General features: G+C 48.9%; 1 pseudogene; it reads left to right on the top strand.

Annotated features, from left to right (window-relative positions):
- Window positions 1-1,402: 1,402 nt before the first annotated feature.
- LOC142260709 (U2 spliceosomal RNA) lies at window positions 1,403-1,609 on the top strand (annotated as a pseudogene).
- The last annotated feature ends 19,775 nt before the right edge of the window (window positions 1,610-21,384 follow it).

The raw sequence follows: 21,384 nt of genomic DNA, 5'->3' as shown, positions 1-21,384 counted from the left end.
AGTTTTGGCTTATATCTCTCTTAGATGGGTGGGTGTGCACTTGTGGGGATGTAGTGTTTGACCCCTTTTATTCTTCAAAAGTCTAGCGGATGCTTGCTGAAGACTTGCTCGTATTCTTGCACTAGCCTGTAGACCCCCTTCTTGTGATGTGAAGGTGTGGAGTCAGTGCCTACATGTAATTCCTTACACCACTCCTCTGGCTGACTTGGTGAGCTGTCACTGAATGAGTGGGCTGAAGCAATGGTGGATGCTGCTGTTTGGATAGCATGTGTATCTACTGAGAACAGCTTATCAATGGTGGCAAATCGGAGCAGCTTAATCTCTTGCTCTCCGCAGTTCAACACTCTCATGGGCACTCTTCCCTTCCATATTAATGAATAAAACTATGATGTAAATAGCATATAGATACCCCACAAATGCAGATAAAAGTAGGTTATGGGAAACGGGGGAAGAGAGAAACAGGAAAATAGTGGAATAAAGTATACCTTCCAGGTGGGAGAGGAAATGGCAGCACAGCCAGTGGAGGTGAAGCAAGGGGAGCCTGCAACTAAAGAGTTGAGAGCGTTATCACATGGTGACTGAGCCTGATTGTAACGGGAGCATAGAGGTGCCGATCCTGTCTTACCTGCGTTGGTGTAGAAGTGGGTGTCCTGTGGTGGAGTCAGCTATGTGCAGTGGTGGCCGTGGGTTCTTTTATGTGCGACCGTAGTAATAGCTGCGCCCACTTCCTGTATGGGAGTGGAATGCAGTGAGGGTAATGGAACGCACGCCTGCGCATTTGTGTTTAACGTCGCGCATGTGCAGAACGGAGAAAAGGCTGCGCTCACTTCCTAATGAAAGGGAGTGAGACGCATCTGGGAAGGGAAGGGAAAAGATTAGGGTTTGGGGATGATGAAAGGGCTTTCTACGGGCAAGGATGGCAAAGGGTGGCAGTGACGGAAAGTCAGGCAGCCTGTCCTGTCCTGTCCTGTCCGTCCGTCTTTTTGTATCATGAATTGGAAAGACTGCAAGGGGGAGGGGAGGTGCTTGTGTCCAAAAGGAGGAGTTATTCAGATTCATTGCAGTGGGTGCAAAAAGCACCATTCTTCTTGTTTTTGCTCTGCAAAACAGCCTTTTCAAGGGTTGGCTTGGGTGACAAAATGTCTTCTGTAGGCGTGGGTTTGTCTCCCTCTCCCTAAGATGTGTCCGGTATAGGCCAGGGTGCCACTCAAGGCCGTAACCAATTCGGGTTATAGCTTCTCGGCCTTTTGGCTAAGATCAAGTGTAGTTTCGGAGGACGCTACCTTGGTCGGTACTGGAAGGTGCCTGGGATTGCACGTCTGCCGGCCTTGAGGAAGTGTGTGCGCCTTCTGGTGACACATAGCCCTCTTGTGCCTGGACGGTTCCCAGGCAACGGGAGGCGATCACCTTTGTTATTTTGAAGTCCTACTGATAAACAGAAAAAAAAAAAAATTAAATCTGTTCTTATCAGTTTAATATCTGATACGTCCCCTCTCTGGAGACCATATATTAAATGGATTTTTAGAACAAGGAGATGGAAAAAATCTTGCTCTGTCCACTGCACGCATTGACCTGGTATTGCAGTACCTCCAGGACCGGTGCACCCCTTCTTAACCCAGTTTCCAAAAGCAGAACTCAATTCACCTGATTCAAATGAGCCCCATTAGTGAATTGAAAGAAAGCAAAAACTTTATATGCACCTCAATTTGGCCAATTCACTTTTCACACTTTCACCCTTTTTTTTATCTTTCACACCTTTTACTTGCTTTATTGATGCAAAAAGCTGTGCCAAATAGCAAACTCATCTCCACTCAACTTGACCAACTCTGCTATGTCCCGTGCAGTATCTTATTCTCAGTCTTATCTAGATCATTTGCAATTGAATAGAATAGATCCCTTTTGGCTGCTTATGACTGTGTAAAATATGTAGTTTTACTGGGCTGGGATGAGAGAATCCATTGAAGCATGGTGTAGGGATTGTGGTTCCTGTGTGCTAAGAAGAGAGGCTGGCACCAGCCAGAAAGCCCCATTGCAGCCAATAATCACTTAATAACTTTTTCAACTTGTCATCATATGGGAGGCCTTCCATTCCTTGTAGTAGTCTAGTTGCCCACCTTTGAACTGACTCTAACTTCTGAATGTCCTTATTAAAATGTGGAGCCCAAAACTGGTTCCCATATTCCAGATGTAGCCTTACAAGTGATTTATAGAGGTGTAACAATACGTTGGGATCACGGGATCTAATCTCCCTTTTTATACACCCTAAAATCTTGTCCCAAGCAGCATTCCATCAGCCTCTGGAAGGTTCCTGGCGCATTGCACAGCTCGAAGGGCATGCTTTTGAACTCGCAGAGACCCATAGGGGTGGCGAAGGCGGTCTTCTCCCGGTCTGCCTCAGCAACGGACACTTGCCAATAGTGACTAGTGAGATCAAGGGTAGAAAAATAATTTGCAGTTCTCAATGCAGCTAGCGATTCCTCAATACGGGGAGTGGTGCCGTCCTTCTTTTTTAACAGGATCAACAGAGCTGCCCAAAGGCTACAACTGTCACGGATAACCCCAGCCGCCTTCATGTTGCTCAACATGTCCTTGGTACACTGGCAATGTGAAGGTGGTATTGGCTTATAGCTCTCTTTGATGGGTGGGTGTGCACCTGTGGGGATGTGGTGTTGGACCCCTTTTATTCCCCCAAAATCTAGCGGGCTTCCCACCGGTAACCCGCTCCCCAGCTTGGATGGATGCTGAGGGAGCCCCTTTTGCCCGCAGGCTCTGGCCCTGGGAACTGTAGCCTTGGCGGTGACTGTGCTTCCCTCTACGGTGTGAGCTGTTGCCTTCAATCGGGTCTTGACTGCTGGGAAACCCTGGAGGTTCCTGTCGCTAACGGATTTGACCGGTTTTACGGCGACTCCTAGCCTGGTCGGGGTCCGTAGGCCCTGCCGGATGGTGCTGGCTTCTCTTCACTCCCCGATCTGGTACCGGCGGGCCACCGCCCATCCCCGGTCCGTACGGTTCACTCCAATCAGCCTCTCCTGCAGAAGGTCACCACCGTCTGCCAACCTTGCTGAGTGCCCGGGCCACACACCCGGACACGGTCAGTCTCCTCTCCTCTTCACTTCTCTAACTCCAAAACTGATCTCTAATCTGACTCCTTTTCCCGCCTCCAGGACTGTGAACTCCTCGGTGGGTGGGATCAACCGCCTGGCCCACCCCCTGGTGTGGACATCAGCCCCTGGAGGAAGGCAACTAGGATTTGTGTTTAGCTTCGGTGTGCCTAGCCGGAGTGTAGAGTGTGTTGGTGTAGTACCTGTGACGACCTGGCTTGTCCAGGGCGCCACATTCCCCTATAGTAAAATGCAGACCGTCCGCGGGCTGCCCGTCCATCACCGGTTTTATTTTCACAACTGAAAAAGAATAAAACGGTAAAACATGTAAAAGCATCATAAACATTTTACAACGGTACAGCTTCCGCTCTTCTCCCACCCAAACAACCTGGCCCTGATGCTGCCCCTAAGAAGCGGGCAGCACCCCTTGACCCCAGTCCAGCACCAAGTTGCCCGAGCGGGTTCTGTCTCTTTCAGGGGGCCCACGTCCAAGGGGACCCCTGAACCCCCGGAGGATCGCCACCGGTTACGGTAGTGGCGGGCCTAGGCCATCCCTTTCCTCCAGGCCCATCCTCCCAAATCAGCCTCTCCGGAGGCGGTAACGGTGTCAAGCCAACAAACATTTTTATTTACATTGCACTAAGTTTGTGGTTGCCCTGCAAGTTCTCGGGCTTGTCCGTAAGCAGTTCCTTACGCAATGGTTGCACAGTCCCTACGGGGACAACAGTTGCCGGCAACGGCCGGTTTAATCACGGTTCAATCAGGTAAACTTCTTTGGTTGATCATCTTTACTTATCATTTAAAACTTTCAAACTGGTACACTCAACACATAAAGCCCCCCCCTTTTAAAGAGTAGTTTCCCTGTACCTAAGTGGGGGTCTACCTAGGTTGGGGCGAGTGGACCTTCGGGGTCCGGTGTCAGTGGTGACAGGCAGTGGGGCAGAGGGAACAGTCAGTTCCTCCTCCCTGCTATCATGTGGGGCAGGCGGAGGCGTAGGGGAGCTGGGTACAGGTACATCCCTGGGCACTGGCTCGCGGTTAACCGTTTCCATCATTTCTTCATCCACGGGTTGTGGGAACAGTATCACTGGAAGGATCACCGCACCGTTCTGTGTAGGCCAGTCTGCTGGAAAATCACCCATCATGGTGTGGATTACCTCTTTTTCCTTCTCCACTGGACTGGGAACTGGAGCCTCATCCGCTACTCTCAATGCTGGTGGGCACTTCTTCAGGTGGTCTCGGGAAACCGTGGCCAAAGTCCCCCCCTGGTCACGGCTGATCTGGTAGGCCTTCCCATTCTCCCATCCTGTGGGCTGGACTACATACGGGGTTTTTTCCCATTGATCATCCAGCTTGTGGGCCCTTCTTTTCCGCTTCAGCACTACATCCCCAGGTTGGAAGGAACCGGCAGGCGCCTTCTTGTTGAAGCACTGCTCCTGTTGTCCCCGACTCCGGCACAAGTTCTTTTCAACATACTCCTGGACCTGTCGGTACTGTGTCCTCCGCCGAGTGTCCCATTCAGCTGTCGACAGGAGTGCTTCTGAAGCTTCCAAGCCCATTTCCAGATCCACTGGTAGCCGGCCGGGACGAGCTCTCATCAGGTATGCTGGAGTGCATTTCGTAGAGCTGGAAGGGATGTTGTTGTACATATCGACCAGGTCAGGTAGCTTCTCCAGCCACAGGTTCCGCTCTTCCAGTGGTAACGTCTTGAGGAGGCCCAGGACCAAGTGGTTCATCTTTTCACAAATGCCATTGGTTTGGGCGTGGTAAGGCGTGGTCCGGATTTTCTTGCAGCCGTACAACTGGCAGAATTCCTGGAATACCTCTGCTTCAAAGGCCGGACCCTGGTCGGTAAGCACCCTCTCCGGGTACCAATGCGGTCAACAGAAATAAGCCTGGAAAGCCTTAGCAGCGGTGCGGCCGGTTAAGTCCTTAACTGGGACAACCACCAGGAACCTCGAGTAGTGGTCTACGATGGTCAGAGCGTAGGTGTACCCACTTCGGCTGGGGGTGAGCTTTACATGGTCAAGGGCAACCAGCTCCAGCGGTTGGTGTGTAATGATCGGGTGTAGGGGTGCCTTCTGGCTGGCCTCGTCCTTCCTTCTCAATGCGCAAGGGCCACATTCTCGGCACCAGGCCTCCACAGATTCCTGCATTCCACTCCAATAGAACCGCTCTCTTAACAACATCTCTAGCTTCTTCCACCCGAAGTGCACTGCACCATCATGGTATGCTTGCAGGACGGTGGGCACGTTAGCCTGGGGAATCACCAGCTGGCGGATCTTCTCGTGAGTCTTTGGATTAATCAGCTCGCGATACAACTTCCCCTGGTGTAGGTATAGCCGGGTCCGTTCTTGCCACAGACGTTGGGCTTCGGCAGGGGCAGCAGGGTCTATCCCAGCAGAACCCTGTTCCACTAGAGTCTTGACCAGGCGGACAGCAGGTGCCTGGTCCTGAGCTTCCTGCCAGTCCTGTCGGGGCAGCGGATCCAGGTTCACCCGTTGTTGGTAGACGTGCACCTTCTCAGTGAATGGCCGGTGAAATGCAGGCAACTCGATCTCTTCGAGGTCATCATCCTCTGGCCCCTCTTCCGACAGGTGGGGCATCCGGGAGAGTGCATTGGCATTGACGTTGGTACGGCCGGCCCGGTACTTGATGGTGAAATCGTAGTTGGCTAACCTGGTCACCCACCGCTGCTCCAACGCGCCCAGCTTGGCCGTATCTAGATGGGTCAGCAGGTTATTGTCTGTGTACGCGGTGAACTTGGCTGCTGCCAGGTAATGGCGGAACCGCTCGGTGATAGCCCACACCAGTGCCAAGAGCTCAAGCTTGAAGGAGATGTAGTTCTCAGGGTTCCTCTCAGTCGGTCGGAGTTTTCGGCTAGCATAAGCTATTACCTTTTCCCTTCTGTCTTGGACCTGGGATAGAACAGCCCCCAAGCCCACATTGCTGGCGTCGGTGTAGAGGATGAATGGGCGGCTGTAGTCAGGGTACGCTAGGGTTTCCTCTCCGGTCAGGGCTGTTCTCAGCTGGCGGAAGGATTCCTCATGCTTTTCTTCCCACACCAATGGGGCTACTAGGGATCTACCACCCTTGGTCTGTCCTACGAGGAGGTCTTGCATGGGGGCAGCCATCTTTGTGTACCCCTTAATGAAGCGACGGTAATATCCCACCAGGCCCAGAAACTGCCTCACTTCCCTCACTGTGGTCGGTCTCGGCCAGTCATCATAGTATCATAGTTTTAAGGTTGAAGGGAGACTCTAAGTCCATCTAGTTCAACCCGTAGCCTAACATGTTGATCCAGAGGAAGGCAAAAAACCCCAATGTGGCAAACAAGTTCCAATGGGGAAAAAATTTCCTTCCTGACTCCACATCCAGCAATCAGACTAGTTCCCTGGATCAATACCCTGTCATAAAATCTAATATACATAACTGGTTATATTAAATTTTTCAAGAAAGGCATCCAGGCTCTGCTTAAATGTTAGTAGTGAATCACTCATTACAACATCATGCGGCAGAGAATTCCATAGTCTCACTGCTCGTACAGTAAAGAATCCTCGTCTGTGATTATGATTAAACCTTCTTTCCTCAAGACGTAGCGGATGCCCCCGTGTTCCAGTCGCAGGCCTAGGTGTAAATAGATCTTTGGAAAGGTCTCTGTACTGTCCCCTCATATATTTATACATTGTGATTAGATCTCCCCTAAGCCTTCGTTTTTCCAGACTAAATAACCCCAAGTTTAATAACCTGTCTTCGTATTGCATCCCCCCCATTCCTCTAATAATCTTGGTCGCTCTTCTTTGCACCCTCTCCAGTTCAGCTATGTCCTTCTTATATATCGGTGACCAGAATTGTACACAGTATTCTACGTGCGGTCGCACTAGTGACTTGTACAGAGGTAGAACTATATTTTTTTCATGAACACTTATACCTCTTTTAATACATCCCATTATTTTATTAGCCCTGGCAGCAGCTGCCTGACACTGTCCACTAAAGTGAAGTTTACCATCCACCCATACACCCAAGTCTTTTTCTGTGTCTGTTTTACCCAGTGTTCTACAATTAAGTACATAATCATAAATGTTATTTCCTCTACCCAAGTGCATGACCTTACATTTATCTACATTAAACTTCAATTGCCACTTCTCAGCCCAATCCTCCAATTTACATAAATCTCCCTGTAATATAAAATTATCCTCCTCTGTATTGATTACCCTGCAGAGTTTAGTATCATCTGCAAATATTGAAATTCTACTCCGCATGCCCCCAACAAGGTCATTTATAAATATGTTGAAAAGAAGCGGGCCCAATACTGACCCCTGTGGTACCCCACTATGAACTGAGACCCAGTCCGAGTACGTACCATTAATAACCACCCTTTGTTTCCTATCACTGAGCCAGTTTTTAACCCAGTTACACATATTTTCCCCTATCCCCATTATTCTCATTTTATGTACCTTTTATGTACCTTATGTAGTCTTGGATGGCGGTAATCTTCTCGGGGTTGGGGGCGACACCTTCCGCACCAACCACATGTCCTAGGTACTGCACTCTGGGTTTCAGCAGATGACACTTTGAGGGCTTCAACTTCATCCCATACTTGGCAAGGGACGCGAACACCTCGGCTAGGTGCTCCAGGTGGGCTTCATACGTCTGTGAGTACACAATCACATCATCCAAGTACAGCAAAACGGTCCCATAGGCAGTCTTCTCTCGGTCTTCCGGTGCCACGGCCACCTGCCAGTACCCGCTGGTGAGGTCAAGGGTGGAGAAGTAGTTAGCGGTTCTCAGCGAGGCCAGGGACTCTTTGATGTGGGGCAGAGGGTAAGCATCCTTATGCGTTATCTGGTTAATCTTCCGGTAATCCACACACATCCGCATGGTGCCATCCTTCTTCTTAATCAGCACCAACGGAGCGGCCCAGGGACTACAGCTGTCCCTAATAACCCCTGCCTCCTTCATGTTCCTCAACATGTCTTTGGCGCATTGGTAGTGCGCAGGGGGAATAGGCCTGTATCTCTCTTTAATAGAGGAGTGTGTACCGGTAGGGATGTGGTGTTGAACCCCTTTAATCTGCCCAAAATCTAGAGGGTGCTTGCTAAAAACCCGCTCATACTCCTGTACCACCCGGTATACCCCTTCCTTGTGGTGTATGGGGGTATCATCAGTGCCGACATGTATCTCTCGATACCACTCGCCTAACTCCCCCAGGGATGAGTGGGAACCGGCAGCAGGCGGTGTGACCGGGGGAACGGCTTCATGGATCGTGTGGGGATCTAGAGTGAGCAATTTGGCAAGGGTAGCGTACCGGGTGGTGCATGAATGCACACATATTGGTTTTATAATCTTATTGTATTACTTTATATTCTTATTTCACTTGTGCATATCTCCACCATAATCCTGGCTAAGAAATATAGCTTTTTTTGGGGTACACAGGTAGTAAGGTCTTCTTTCTATTTCTTTAGGGGTGATATAGCCTGGTGGAACTCTAGACCTCTAACATTATATATGCACCCTTTTTCTTTATGGTTCTTGGACACCTTATAACATTCTTCCATACATATATATCTTTCTCATAAATTATAAATAATTAGGCATTTTTATATATTTTATTTACATTTTCATAAATAACTTTTTACAAAGCATGGGGGACATTCTCACATACATATAATTTTCATGTACGCATTCTGAAAATTTACGCATAAACCGTACACACTCCTTTTTGTAACAATTTCTATAACTCATTCGCTGAACTCTCATCCCGGATATTCATTCTTACACCGAATTTCCTGTTATAACACAACATTCATGATTTTTATTCAATTTATTTTTATTTTTTAGGTTTATTAGTAGTGATGAGCGAGTACTAAAAAGCTCGGGTGCTCGAAGCTCGGGCCGAGCCTCCCAAGATACTCGTGTACTCGGCCCGAGCACCGAGCCCAATGTTATCCTATGGGAGACCCGAGTATTTTTGTGAAATGACCACCGGCAGCATGTAGAAACCCTAAAAATGGCACAAAAGTCTCCGAAGAGTGCTCAAATGACATGGCAACAGCATGGGGAAGACCCCTTGAAGCATTTATCACTCAAAAGTCACAGCTGTGAATAATTTTGTCCGCGTTTTACGCCATTTTTACGGACTCACCAGAAAACCTTCCAAAATGACACCAAAATGATTTTTCATAGCGGAAATGTTAAGGGCACATACCCAATAGTGAGATAGAGCTAATGTATGTTACTTTTTGAGATCAATACATGAAAGATTTTACGTAAAACATTGTGTGGCACTCCGATGTCCCTGAGAAGAGACGTACATAAAGGCCTCTGAGTCTAATGTGCCCATTTTGAGGAACTGAGTCTTTGTAGTATTTTCCTTTGCCAGGGCAGTCCAAAATTGTGAGGTTCACCAATGCCCCTGCATGCAGACGTGCATGATGGCCTGTAAACCTGAAGTGCCCATTGTAAGGAAGTGGGTCTATTGTAGTATAGCCCTTAGGCAGGGCAGCCAAAAATTGGGAGGCTCCACGTTGTCCCTGGATAGAGACGTGCATGAGGGCCTCAAAACATTAAGTGTCCAGTGTCAGGAAGTGGGTGTATTATAGTATAGCCCTTAGGCAGGGCAGCCAAAAATTGGGAGGCTCCACGTTGTCCCTGGATAGAGACGTGCATGAGGGCCTGTAAACCTGAAGTGCCCATTGGAAGGAAGTGGGTCTTTTGTAGTATAGCCCTTTGGCAGGGCAGCCAAAAATTGGGAGGCTCCACGTTGTCCCTGGATAGAGACGTGCATATGGGCTTGTAAACCTGAAGTGCCCATTGGAAGGAAGTGGGTCTTTTGTAGTATAGCCCTTTGGCAGGGCAGCCAAAAATTGGGAGGCTCCACGTTGTCCCTGGATAGAGACATGCATGAGGGCCTCAAAACATTAAGTGTCCATTGTCAGGAAGTGGGTGTATTATAGTATAGCCCTTAGGCAGGGCAGCCAAAAATTGGGAGGCTCCACGTTGTCCCTGGATAGAGACGTGCATGAGGGCCTGTAAACCTGAAGTGCCCATTGGAAGGAAGTGGGTCTTTTGTAGTATAGCCCTTTGGCAGGGCAGCCAAAAATTGGGAGGCTCCACGTTGTCCCTGGATAGAGACGTGCATGAGGGCCTCAAAACATTAAGTGTCCATTGTCAGGAAGTGGGTGTATTATAGTATAGCCCTTTGGCAGGGCAGCCAAAAATTGGGAGGCTCCACGTTGTCCCTAGATAGAGACGTGCATGAGGGCCTCAAAACATTAAGTGTCCATTGTCAGGAAGTGGGTGTATTATAGTATAGCCCTTAGGCAGGGCAGCCAAAAATTGGGAGGCTCCACGTTGTCCCTGGATAGAGACGTGCATGAGGGCCTCAAAACATTAAGTGTCCATTGTCAGGAAGTGGGTCTTTTGTAGTATAGCCCTTTGGCAGGGCAGCCAAAAATTGGGAGGCTCCACGTTGTCCCTGGATAGAGACGTGCATGAGGGCCTCAAAACATTAAGTGTCCATTGTCAGGAAGTGGGTCTTTTGTAGTATAGCCCTTTGGCAGGGCAGCCAAAAATTGGGAGGCTCCACATTGTCCCTGGATAGAGACGTGCATGAGGGCCTCAAAACATTAAGTGTCCATTGTCAGGAAGTGGGTGTATTATAGTATAGCCCTTAGGCAGGGCAGCCAAAAATTGGGAGGCTCCACGTTGTCCCTGGATAGAGACGTGCATGAGGGCCTCAAAACATTAAGTGTCCATTGTCAGGAAGTGGGTCTTTTGTAGTATAGCCCTTTGGCAGGGCAGCCAAAAATTGGGAGGCTCCACGTTGTCCCTGGATAGAAACGTGCATGAGGGCCTCAAAACATTAAGTGTCCATTGTCAGGAAGTGGGTGTATTATAGTATAGCCCTTTGGCAGGGCAGCCAAAAATTGGGAGGCTCCACGTTGTCCCTGCATAGAGACGTGCATGAGGGCCTCAAAACATTGTTCCCATTGCAAAGGAGCGGGTCTCCTGTCGTTGTAATGTCCATTCTGCAAAGAATGGGCGAAAAAATTTACCACTGGGGGTATACCTGAAACAAAGGCCTAACTCTTGTAACGGTCATCATGGTGGCGCATGAGGAGAAGGAGGAGCAGTCCAGCGATTATCCAAAGTCCAGAAGTGTGTACCCATGGGTGACTGGAGGTACATGGCAAATTCCCGTTACAAACTTTAAATTCCGCTCTCATTTGCTGGTGGTGTGGTGAAGTCTGGCCCAATCCAACCCTTGTTCATCTTGATCAGAGTCAGCCTGTCAGCATTTTCAGTTGACAGGCGGGTGCGTTTATCTGTAATGATTCCACCTGCGGCACTAAAAACACGCTCTGACAAAACGCTAGCGGCAGGGCAGGCCAGGACTTCCAAGGCGTAGAGAGCCAATTCATGCCACGTGTCCACCTTGGATACCCAATAATTGTAAGGCACAGAGGAATGTCGGAGTACAGTTGTTCGATCTGCAAGGTACTCCTTGAGCATCTGGGCAAACTTAGGATTTCTTGTGGCACTACCCCGCACCTCAGGGGCTGTGGTACGTGAGGGGCTGAGAAAACTGTCCCACATCTTAAAGACTGTTCCCCTACCTCTGGCGGATTGGACTTGTGCCTCTCTCGGCTGTACGCCTTGGTTGTCCACTGATTCCTGACCTATGCCGCTAGCGTTTTGTGAGGGGAATGCTTTGCCTACTTCCGTGACTATGGCCTTCCGGAACTGCTGCATTTTGGTTGACCTCTCCGCCTCGGGAATAAGAGACATAAAGTTCTCCTTGTAGCGTGGGTCTAACAGTGTTACCAACCAGTAATGATTGTCGGCCAAGATGTTCTTAACGCGAGGGTCACGAGACAGGCAGCTTACCATAAAGTCAGCCATGTGCGCCAGACTCTTAACAGCCAGGACTTCAGTAGCCTGACCAACACGTTGACTGAACATGCTGTCCTCCTCCTCCTCCTCCTCCTCCTCCTCATCTACCCTTTCCTCTGGCCAGCCACGCTGAACCGAGGATATGACTGGTGTGCATGTCATATCCTCAATTTGGCCGGAGATTTGCTCCATGTCTTCATCCTCCTCCTCGTCATAGTCCTCCACTGCACGTTGTGATGAGACGAGGCTGGGCTGTGTGTTATCACCCACACCCACTACTGTTTCTTGCTGCAACTCATCGCGCTCTGCCTGCAATGCATCATGTTTGGTTTTGAGCAGAGACCGTTTTAGAAGGCAGAGTAGCGGTATGGTGACGCTAATAATGGCGTCATCACCACTCACCATCTTGGTGGAGTCCTCAAAGTTTTGGAGGATGGTACATAGGTCGGACATCCATCTCCACTCCTCAGGTGTTATGTGTGGAGTTTGACCCATTTCCCGACGGCTTAGGTGATGCAGGTACTCAACAACTGCCCTCTTCTGCTCACATATCCTGACCAACATGTGCAGAGTTGAATTCCAACGCGTGGGGACATCACACACCAGTCTGTGAGCCGGAAGATGCAAACTGCGCTGAAAGCCGGCAAGGCCGGCTGAAGCAGTAGGTGACTTTCGAAAATGTGCAGACAGGCGGCGAACTTTTACCAGCAGATTAGACAGCTCTGGGTATGACTTTAGAAACCGCTGAACCACGAGGTTGAGCACATGGGCCACGCATGGAACATGTGTCAGCTGGCCTCGCCTCAAAGCCGCCACCAGGTTCCGGCCATTGTCACACACGACCTTTCCTGGCTTTAGGTTCAGAGGTGTGAGCCAGTGATCTGCCTGCTGTTTCAGAGCTGTCCACAGCTCTTCTGCATTGTGGGGTTTGTCACCTATGCAGATTAGCTTCAGCACAGCCTGTTGCCGCTTCGCCGAGGCAGTGCTGCAGTGCTTCCAGCTTGGGACTGGTGTGGAGGGTACAGTGGATGAGGATGCGCAGGAGGAGGAGGAGGCTGAAGAGCATGACATTCCGGAGCTGTAGAGTGTGGGTGAAACACTGACTGAGGTAGGGCCTGCAAACCTTGGTGTGGGAAGGACGTGTTCCGTCCCTCGCTCAGACTGGGTCCCAGCTTCCACAATATTAACCCAGTGTGCCGTCAACGAGATGTAGCGGCCTTGCCCACAAGCACTTGTCCACGTGTCTGTGGTTAGGTGGACTTTGGGTGAAACAGCGTTGTTCAGGGCACGTGTGATGTTTTGTGACACGTGGTTATGCAACGCGGGGACGGCACACCGGGAGAAATAGTGGCGGCTGGGGACCGAGTAACGTGGGACAGCTGCCGCCATCAGGTCGCGGAATGCTTCTGTCTCCACCAGCCTAAAAGGCAACATTTCCAGCGCAAGCAGTCGCGAAATGTTAGCATTTAGAACTGTGGCATGTGGGGTGTTGGCAGTGTATTTGCGCCTGCGTTCAAAGGTTTGCTGAATGGATAACTGAACGCTGCGCTGGGACAAGGACGTGCTTGATGATGGTGTTATTTCTGAGTAGGCAACTGCAGGTGCAGGACCGGAGGAGGCTTGTTCGCAGGCAGCATGGACAGGGGATTGGCTCGCATGCACAACCAGCGAAGACGTAGCAGTGACATTAGCAAGCACTGCTCCTCGACTCTGTTGTACTTCCCACAAAGTCGGGTGCTTGGCTGACATGTGCCTGATCATGCTGGTGGTGGTCAGGCTGCTAGTTTTGGTACCCCTGCTGATGCTGGCACGGCAGGTGTTGCAAATGGCCTTTTTAGAATCATCTGGATCCAACTTAAAAAACTGCCAGACTCGGGAAGACCTAACATTTGTACAGGCACCTTGTGTCGTGTTGTTGTTCCGGGGAACGGTTGCCTGACTTCTGCCTGGAGCCACCACCCTGCTTCTTACTGCCTGTTGGGATGCTACGCCTCCCTCCCCCTGTGCACTGCTGTCCTCGCTCTGCATATCCTCCTGCCAGGTTGGGTCAGTTACTGGATCATCCACCACGTCGTCTTCCTCTTCCGCACCCTGCTCCTCCTCCTGACTTCCTGACAATTGTGTCTCATCATCGTCCACCCCTTGTTGAGACACGTTGCCAACTTCCTGAGAACGTGGCTGCTCAAATATTTGGCCATCTGTACATACGATCTCCTCATGACCCACTTCAACATGAGCTGGCGAGAGGCCAGAATGTGCGAATGGAAACGTGAACAGCTCTTCCGAGTGTCCAAGTGTGGGATCATTAATGTCCGAGGACGTGTACTCAGCCTTGTGGTAGGAAGGAGGATCAGGTTCTGAAATGTGCGGTGCAGTATCACGGCTACTGACACTTGACCGTGTGGAAGACAGAGTGTTTGTGGTGGTGCCAATCTGACTGGAAGCATTATCCGCTATCCAACTAACAACCTGTTGACACTGGTCTTGGTTCAAGAGCGGTGTACTGCTGCGGTCCCCAAGAATTTGGGACAGGACGTGCGAGCGACTAGATGTGGCCCTTTGTTGTGGCAAAATTAGAGCTTGCCCACGACCTCGGCCTCTGCCTGCACCACCATCACGTCCACTTCCTTGTTCCTTGCCAACGCCCTTGCGCATTTTGCAATGCTGTGCTGACGTGTATTCACTAGACTTGGGCGTTATATCAAAGTTTGTGCAAATTGTGCACCTGTACGCTGCCACCGACAGGCACACACGTGCGGTTTTTAAATGCAAGCACGGACGCACTAAGAACCTAACAGGTTTTAGGAGCAAAAATTAATGAGAACTCTGACACTATCAGCCACTGCTGACTGACGTGTATTATACACTACACTTGTGCGTTATATAATAGTTTGGTAAAAACGCACACAAGTGCACCTGTACGCTGCCACCGACAGGCACACACGTGCGGTTTTTAAATGCAAGCACGGACGCACTAAGAACCTAACACAGGTTTTAGGAGCAAAAATTAATGACGAGAACTCTGACACTATCAGCCACTGCTGACTGACGTGTATTATACACTACACTTGTGCGTTATATAATAGTTTGGTAAAAACGCACACAAGTGCACCTGTACGCTGCCACCGACAGGCACACACGTGCGGTTTTTAAATGCAAGCACGGACGCACTAAGAACCTAACACAGGTTTTAGGAGCAAAAATTAATGACGAGAACTCTGACACTATCAGCCACTGCTGACTGACGTGTATTATACACTACACTTGTGCGTTATATAATAGTTTGGTAAAAACGCACACAAGTGCACCTGTACGCTGCCACCGACAGGCACACACGTGCGGTTTTTAAATGCAAGCACGGACGCACTAAGAACCTAACACAGGTTTTAGGAGCAAAAATTAATGACGAGAACTCTGACACTATCAGCCACTGCTGACTGACGTGTATTATACACTACACTTGTGCGTTATATAATAGTTTGGTAAAAACGCACACAAGTGCACCTGTACGCTGCCACCGACAGGCACACACGTGCGGTTTTTAAATGCAAGCACGGACGCACTAAGAACCTAACAGGTTTTAGGAGCGACAATTGCTGAGAAGTCTGACACTATCAGGACTGTTTTAGACTGTGTACACCAGCCCCAGATATGATGAAGGCTGGTATACGGTCACCACTAGGAATGGCTATATACCCTGCCTGCCTGCCTGCCTGCCTGTATACTGCTACAATAGTCCTGACAAGGACTCTTTTGGTCACTAGCCTGTATTCCAACCTGGCTATACCCTGCCTGTATACAGCAACAATAGTCCTGAGAAGGACTCTGCTACTGTACTCCGACCTGGCTATACCCTGCCTGCCTGTATACAACTAGAATAGTCCTGAGAAGGACTTTTGGTCACACTGTTTGCAGCCCTGCTACGGAAATAGCTATAAAGGGCCGCAAACCTTTCCCTGAAGCAGCGACCCTCTCCCTGCACTGACTGTCTGGATAGCTGTGAGCAGAGCACAGCGCGCCCGCCGGTATAAAGGCTCGGTCACGCTGTGCAGGCCGGCCAATCACTGCAATTCCACAACTAACAGGGCTGTGGCATTGCAGTGGTCTGCCAGCCAATCCCTGCATGAGGGCTGGCTCTCAAAAGAGCGCCAACATGCAGGGATGAAGACCACGAGTACAGCACGAGTATCGCGAGATTACTCGGTCCCCGTCGAGTAGACCGAGTACAGTGATACTCGTGCGAGTACCGAGTAGTAACAAGCATGCTCGCTCATCACTATTTATTAGTAAAATGGCTTACACTCCCCTTTTTTCCACTTTTTTCTTCACTACTTTTATAAAGAAATTTTTCCTTTCTTTATTCTTAATGCAATTTTATATAGCAACACCACCATTTTTTGCCACGAACATAATTTTTCTTGTCCGTCATCCCGTTCACCCTTACAGGGTTGTGGACAGATGCACTTGTCACTACACTTCTAAGACTCAATACAGGGTCTGGAGCTCAATGCTCCCTTTTTGTTTTTTTTTTCTTCTTTTTTTTCTTTTTTTCATTTTGTCCTTCTTCTTCTTCTTTTTCTGATTTTTGTCTCAAAAAGCTGATGAAATTTGAAACACTATACCCCAGTGATTTTATAAATGTTTCTCAATATATCACTTGAGAACTTTTATGGCCGGTATTGTAACAGTTGACCATCCCGGCAGTATTTGAAATACAGCAGTCAGTCCTCTGACGTAGCTCCATATGTGTATATATAGAGGTTCTTCCTCCTTTGATTGCATACTGTTCTTTTTTTGCCCTGATGAAGGAGACAGTGATCTCTGAAACACATTGACCGGAAAAAAGAATAAAGAGATGAAATAATTAACATCAGTTTCCTTTGGTGACAGCGCGGCACGCACCCGATTTTCCTCCTATACGTTATTGCTCTTCTACTAGGGGCTGCGGCTGTCGCCATTTGTAACGTGCATTTAGGGGTTGTGACTGGCACAACCTTAATAGGTGAGTGCAACTACTATTAATTATTTGTTACCTTACCAGGTAAGACCCTAATTTGTGCGTCTGCTCCAGAGTTATTTCCCTGATTATTAATATCTGACAGGCAGTGATTGATCCTGCATTCTCACCTTCCTCTCTGTTGCACATTCTTATTGTTCCTATATGCTCTCTATTTCCATCAGACTTTTTTTGTCCTTCGGTGGGGCTCTAACATATGTGCACCATTTATTATTTATTTTTATGGATTCCTTTCTTTTTTCATGCTAGCGTTCATTATGCAGTAGTCATTCATGATATATCTTATATTTGTGAATCCATTAGGGCTCTATATGTCTGGTGCATCACATTGGGTCTTTTCAGTGCACAATAGGCACCTTTTTCTGTTATGCTCTGCTGCCACCTTATGGACATCCTATCAGTGATGCCAGAAAAAAATGGACATGTCTCCGTGCAGCAATCACGGACACGCGGGTACGCCGCACGGAGACACGTGCAGTGAAAAATCACTGATGTGTGAGCAGACCCATTCATTATAATGGATCTGCGTATCTCAGTGATTCTGTTATGTTTAAAAAAAAGCACAAACGTACCAGAATCACTGACGTGTGAAACAGGCCTTATAGTGTTTTGATTTATGTATGTATTATACAACTTCTGTGGATCTTGTATGAGTGACTTTTCTTCATTTTATTGGATTGTTTTAAAATATTGAAATAAAGTCACGCTTCCTATGCATCCTTTTGTATTCTGATTGGCTACTATAATACAGTTTTTAGGCACTGAGATCGATACCAGAGGCATGGTCTTCCGCTTACCAGAGGATAAGCTCAAAAGGCTAAGGGACATAATAGAAGGGTTTAGTGCTGTTAATAAGGTGGCATTAAGATAAATGAAATATATCTTCTCGGTATTCTCGTTTTCTTGCTGAGTTGTGCCAATGGACAGAGTTTTTTCTAGACATTTGCTATTGGAAACTCAGGGAACCAAAGCTCCTGGATAGAGTTGAGCGCGGTTCGTGGTTCGTGGTTCTCCAGTTCTAGGCTCGAGTGATTTTGGGGCATGTTCTAGATCGAACTAGAACTCGAGCTTTTTGCAAAAGCTCGATAGTTCTAGAAACGTTCGAGAACGGTTCTAGCAGCCAAAAAACAGCTAAATCATAGCTTGGTTTCTGCTGTAATAGTGTAAGTCACTCTGTGAATCAAACTATTATCACATTTCAGTGTATAGTGTGCGTAAACAGCGCCTTCAGATCACTGCTGTTTCTATAATGGCGATCGCCATTTTTTTTTTTTTTTCTTGTCTTCCTTCCCTAAGTGCGCGCGTCTTGTGGGGCGGGCCAGCATGTCAGCCAATCACAGACACACACACAGCTAAGTTGACTTTGAGCCAGAGAAGCAACGGCATGTGTGATAGGATCTGCATGTCACATGTCCCTGCATTATAAAACCGGACATTTTCTTCACGGACGCCATTATCTGCCTTCTGCGTCTTTGGTGTCAGACATCACTGTCGCAGCTCCGTCCTCCTGAGTCCTATAGCCGATACAGCTGTATGCGCTGCATACACAGCGTTAGACAGCATAGGGAGAGCACTTTATAGCAGTCCTTTTAAGGGCTCAAACCGGCAGGGTCAGAGAGCCATAGGTGACAGGTCCTGCAAACAGCAACAGCATCTGTGTAGCCAAGGTCAGGGATTTCCTCCCTGCATTTCACCATTAGGAGGGAATAGAAAGGCAGGCTTCCATTCCTCTACCCAGAGCACCACAATCCTGCCACTGTACCCTCCTGTCCTCTGCACACTCCAACTCATTATAACTAAGCCATTATACTAGCAAACACTCAGTGTACCTAGTGGCATCCTATCTGTGGCTATTGGACTTTGCTATAGTCCCACTAGTGCAAAGACATTTGCAGAGCACGTCTGCCTGCATTGCACACTCCAACTTTTTTAAACTAAGCAATTTTACTAGCAAACACTCAGTGTACCTAGTGGCATCCTATACGTGGCTATTGGACTTTGCTATAGTCCCACTAGTGCCAAGACATACCAGAGGCATGGTCTTCCGCTTACCAGAGGATAAGCTCAAAAGGCTAAGGGACATAATAGAAGGGTTTAGTGCTGTTAATAAGTAGAGATGAGTGAACCGGTCGCGGTTCGGCTCGAGGTTGGTTCGCCGAACGGACCTCCCGTTCCAGTTCGGTTCGTCGAACGTTCGACGAACCGAACTCGAACTGCATAGGAAACAATGGCAGGCAATCACAAACACAGAAAAACACCTAGAAAACACCCTCAAAGGTGTCCAAAAGGTCACAAACAACTCACAACACATGGGAAAGTGACAAGGACATATACTCATGCGAAAACAAAAGAGCTGGACAAGGAAAAAGAGGAGGACACACAGATATATGAGTATATGCAAGGAAACATCGATTCCATTATTGTGCAACTTGAGCCCTGCTCATTTTAGGCTTCCAATCTTGATAAATTGCCTGAGCTCGCCACGTACGTCTTGGGGATCTTGTCGTGTCCTGCAGCCAGCGTTCTCTCGGAACCTGTCTTCAGTGCTGCTGTGGGTCTGCTGGCAGATAAGCACACGTGTCTGTCCACTGACAATGTGGACATGGCTCTCAGAGGACTTTTCTTCCCCTGGGTCAGCCAGGGGACGGGAAAGGCACGCGTATTTTTGAGAGTGCTTCATGCAAAGCATCTTTTTCTTTTTCAAAAGGGGGCTCAACCGATGCCAGTCAAGTGGGGTGTGTGTGGCCCAGTGAGTGGCAACGAGGGAGACTGTGGTTGGAGTCCCCTCGCTGTGTTTCTAAAAGAACCAAGATGAACAAGTCATGGCTCTCAGAGGACTTTTCTTCCCCGGGGTCAGCCAGGGGACGGGAAAGGCAAGCGTATTTTTGAGAGTGCTTCATGCAAAGCATCTTTTTCTTTTTCAAAAGGGGGCTCAACCGATGCCAGTCAAGTGGGGTGTGTGTGGCCCAGTGAGTGGCAACGAGGGAGACTGTGGTTGGAGTCCCCTCGCTGTGTTTCTAAAAGAACCAAGATGAACAAGTCATGGCTCTCAGAGGACTTTTCTTCCCCGGGGTCAGCCAGGGGACGGGAAAGGCACGCGTATTTTTGAGAGTGCTTCATGCAAAGCATCTTTTTCTTTTTCAAAAGGGGGCTCAACCGATGCCAGTCAAGTGGGGTGTGTGTGGCCCAGTGAGTGGCAACGAGGGAGACTGTGGTTGGAGTCCCCTCGCTGTGTTTCAAAAAGAACCAAGATGAACAAGTCATGGCTCTCAGAGGACTTTTCTTCCCCTGGGTCAGCCAGGGGACGGGAAAGGCACGCGTATTTTTGAGAGTGCTTCATGCAAAGCATCTTTTTCTTTTTCAAAAGGGGGCTCAACCGATGCCAGTCAAGTGGGGTGTGTGTGGCCCAGTGAGTGGCAACGAGGGAGACTGTGGTTGGAGTCCCCTCGCTGTGTTTCTAAAAGAACCAAGATGAACAAGTCATGGCTCTCAGAGGACTTTTCTTCCCCGGGGTCAGCCAGGGGACGGGAAAGGCACGCGTATTTTTGAGAGTGCTTCATGCAAAGCATCTTTTTCTTTTTCAAAAGGGGGCTCAACCGATGCCAGTCAAGTGGGGTGTGTGTGGCCCAGTGAGTGGCAACGAGGGAGACTGTGGTTGGAGTTCCCTCGCTGTGTTTCTAAAAGAACCAAGATGAACAAGTCATGGCTCTCAGAGGACTTTTCTTCCCCTGGGTCAGCCAGGGGACGGGAAAGGCACGCGTATTTTTGAGAGTGCTTCATGCAAAGCATCTTTTTCTTTTTCAAAAGGGGGCTCAACCGATGCCAGTCAAGTGGGGTGTGTGTGGCCCAGTGACTGGCAACGAGGGAGACTGTGGTTGGAGTCCCCTCGCTGTGTTTCTAAAAGAACCAAGATGAACAAGTCATGGCTCTCAGAGGACTTTTCTTCCCCGGGGTCAGCCAGGGGACGGGAAAGGCACGCGTATTTTTGAGAGTGCTTCATGCAAAGCATCTTTTTCTTTTTCAAAAGGGGGCTCAACCGATGCCAGTCAAGTGGGGTGTGTGTGGCCCAGTGAGTGGCAACGAGGGAGACTGTGGTTGGAGTCCCCTCGCTGTGTTTCTAAAAGAACCAAGATGAACAAGTCATGGCTCTCAGAGGACTTTTCTTCCCCGGGGTCAGCCAGGGGACGGGAAAGGCACGCGTATTTTTGAGAGTGCTTCATGCAAAGCATCTTTTTCTTTTTCAAAAGGGGGCTCAACCGATGCCAGTCAAGTGGGGTGTGTGTGGCCCAGTGAGTGGCAACGAGGGAGACTGTGGTTGGAGTCCCCTCGCTGTGTTTCTAAAAGAACCAAGATGAACAAGTCATGGCTCTC

Source organism: Anomaloglossus baeobatrachus, unplaced genomic scaffold (genome assembly GCF_048569485.1).
Source record: "Anomaloglossus baeobatrachus isolate aAnoBae1 unplaced genomic scaffold, aAnoBae1.hap1 Scaffold_169, whole genome shotgun sequence".
NCBI classification, from domain to species: domain Eukaryota; kingdom Metazoa; phylum Chordata; class Amphibia; order Anura; family Aromobatidae; genus Anomaloglossus; species Anomaloglossus baeobatrachus.
Note: the sequence above shows the minus strand (reverse complement) of the source record. Positions and strands in the feature narration are given on the sequence as shown.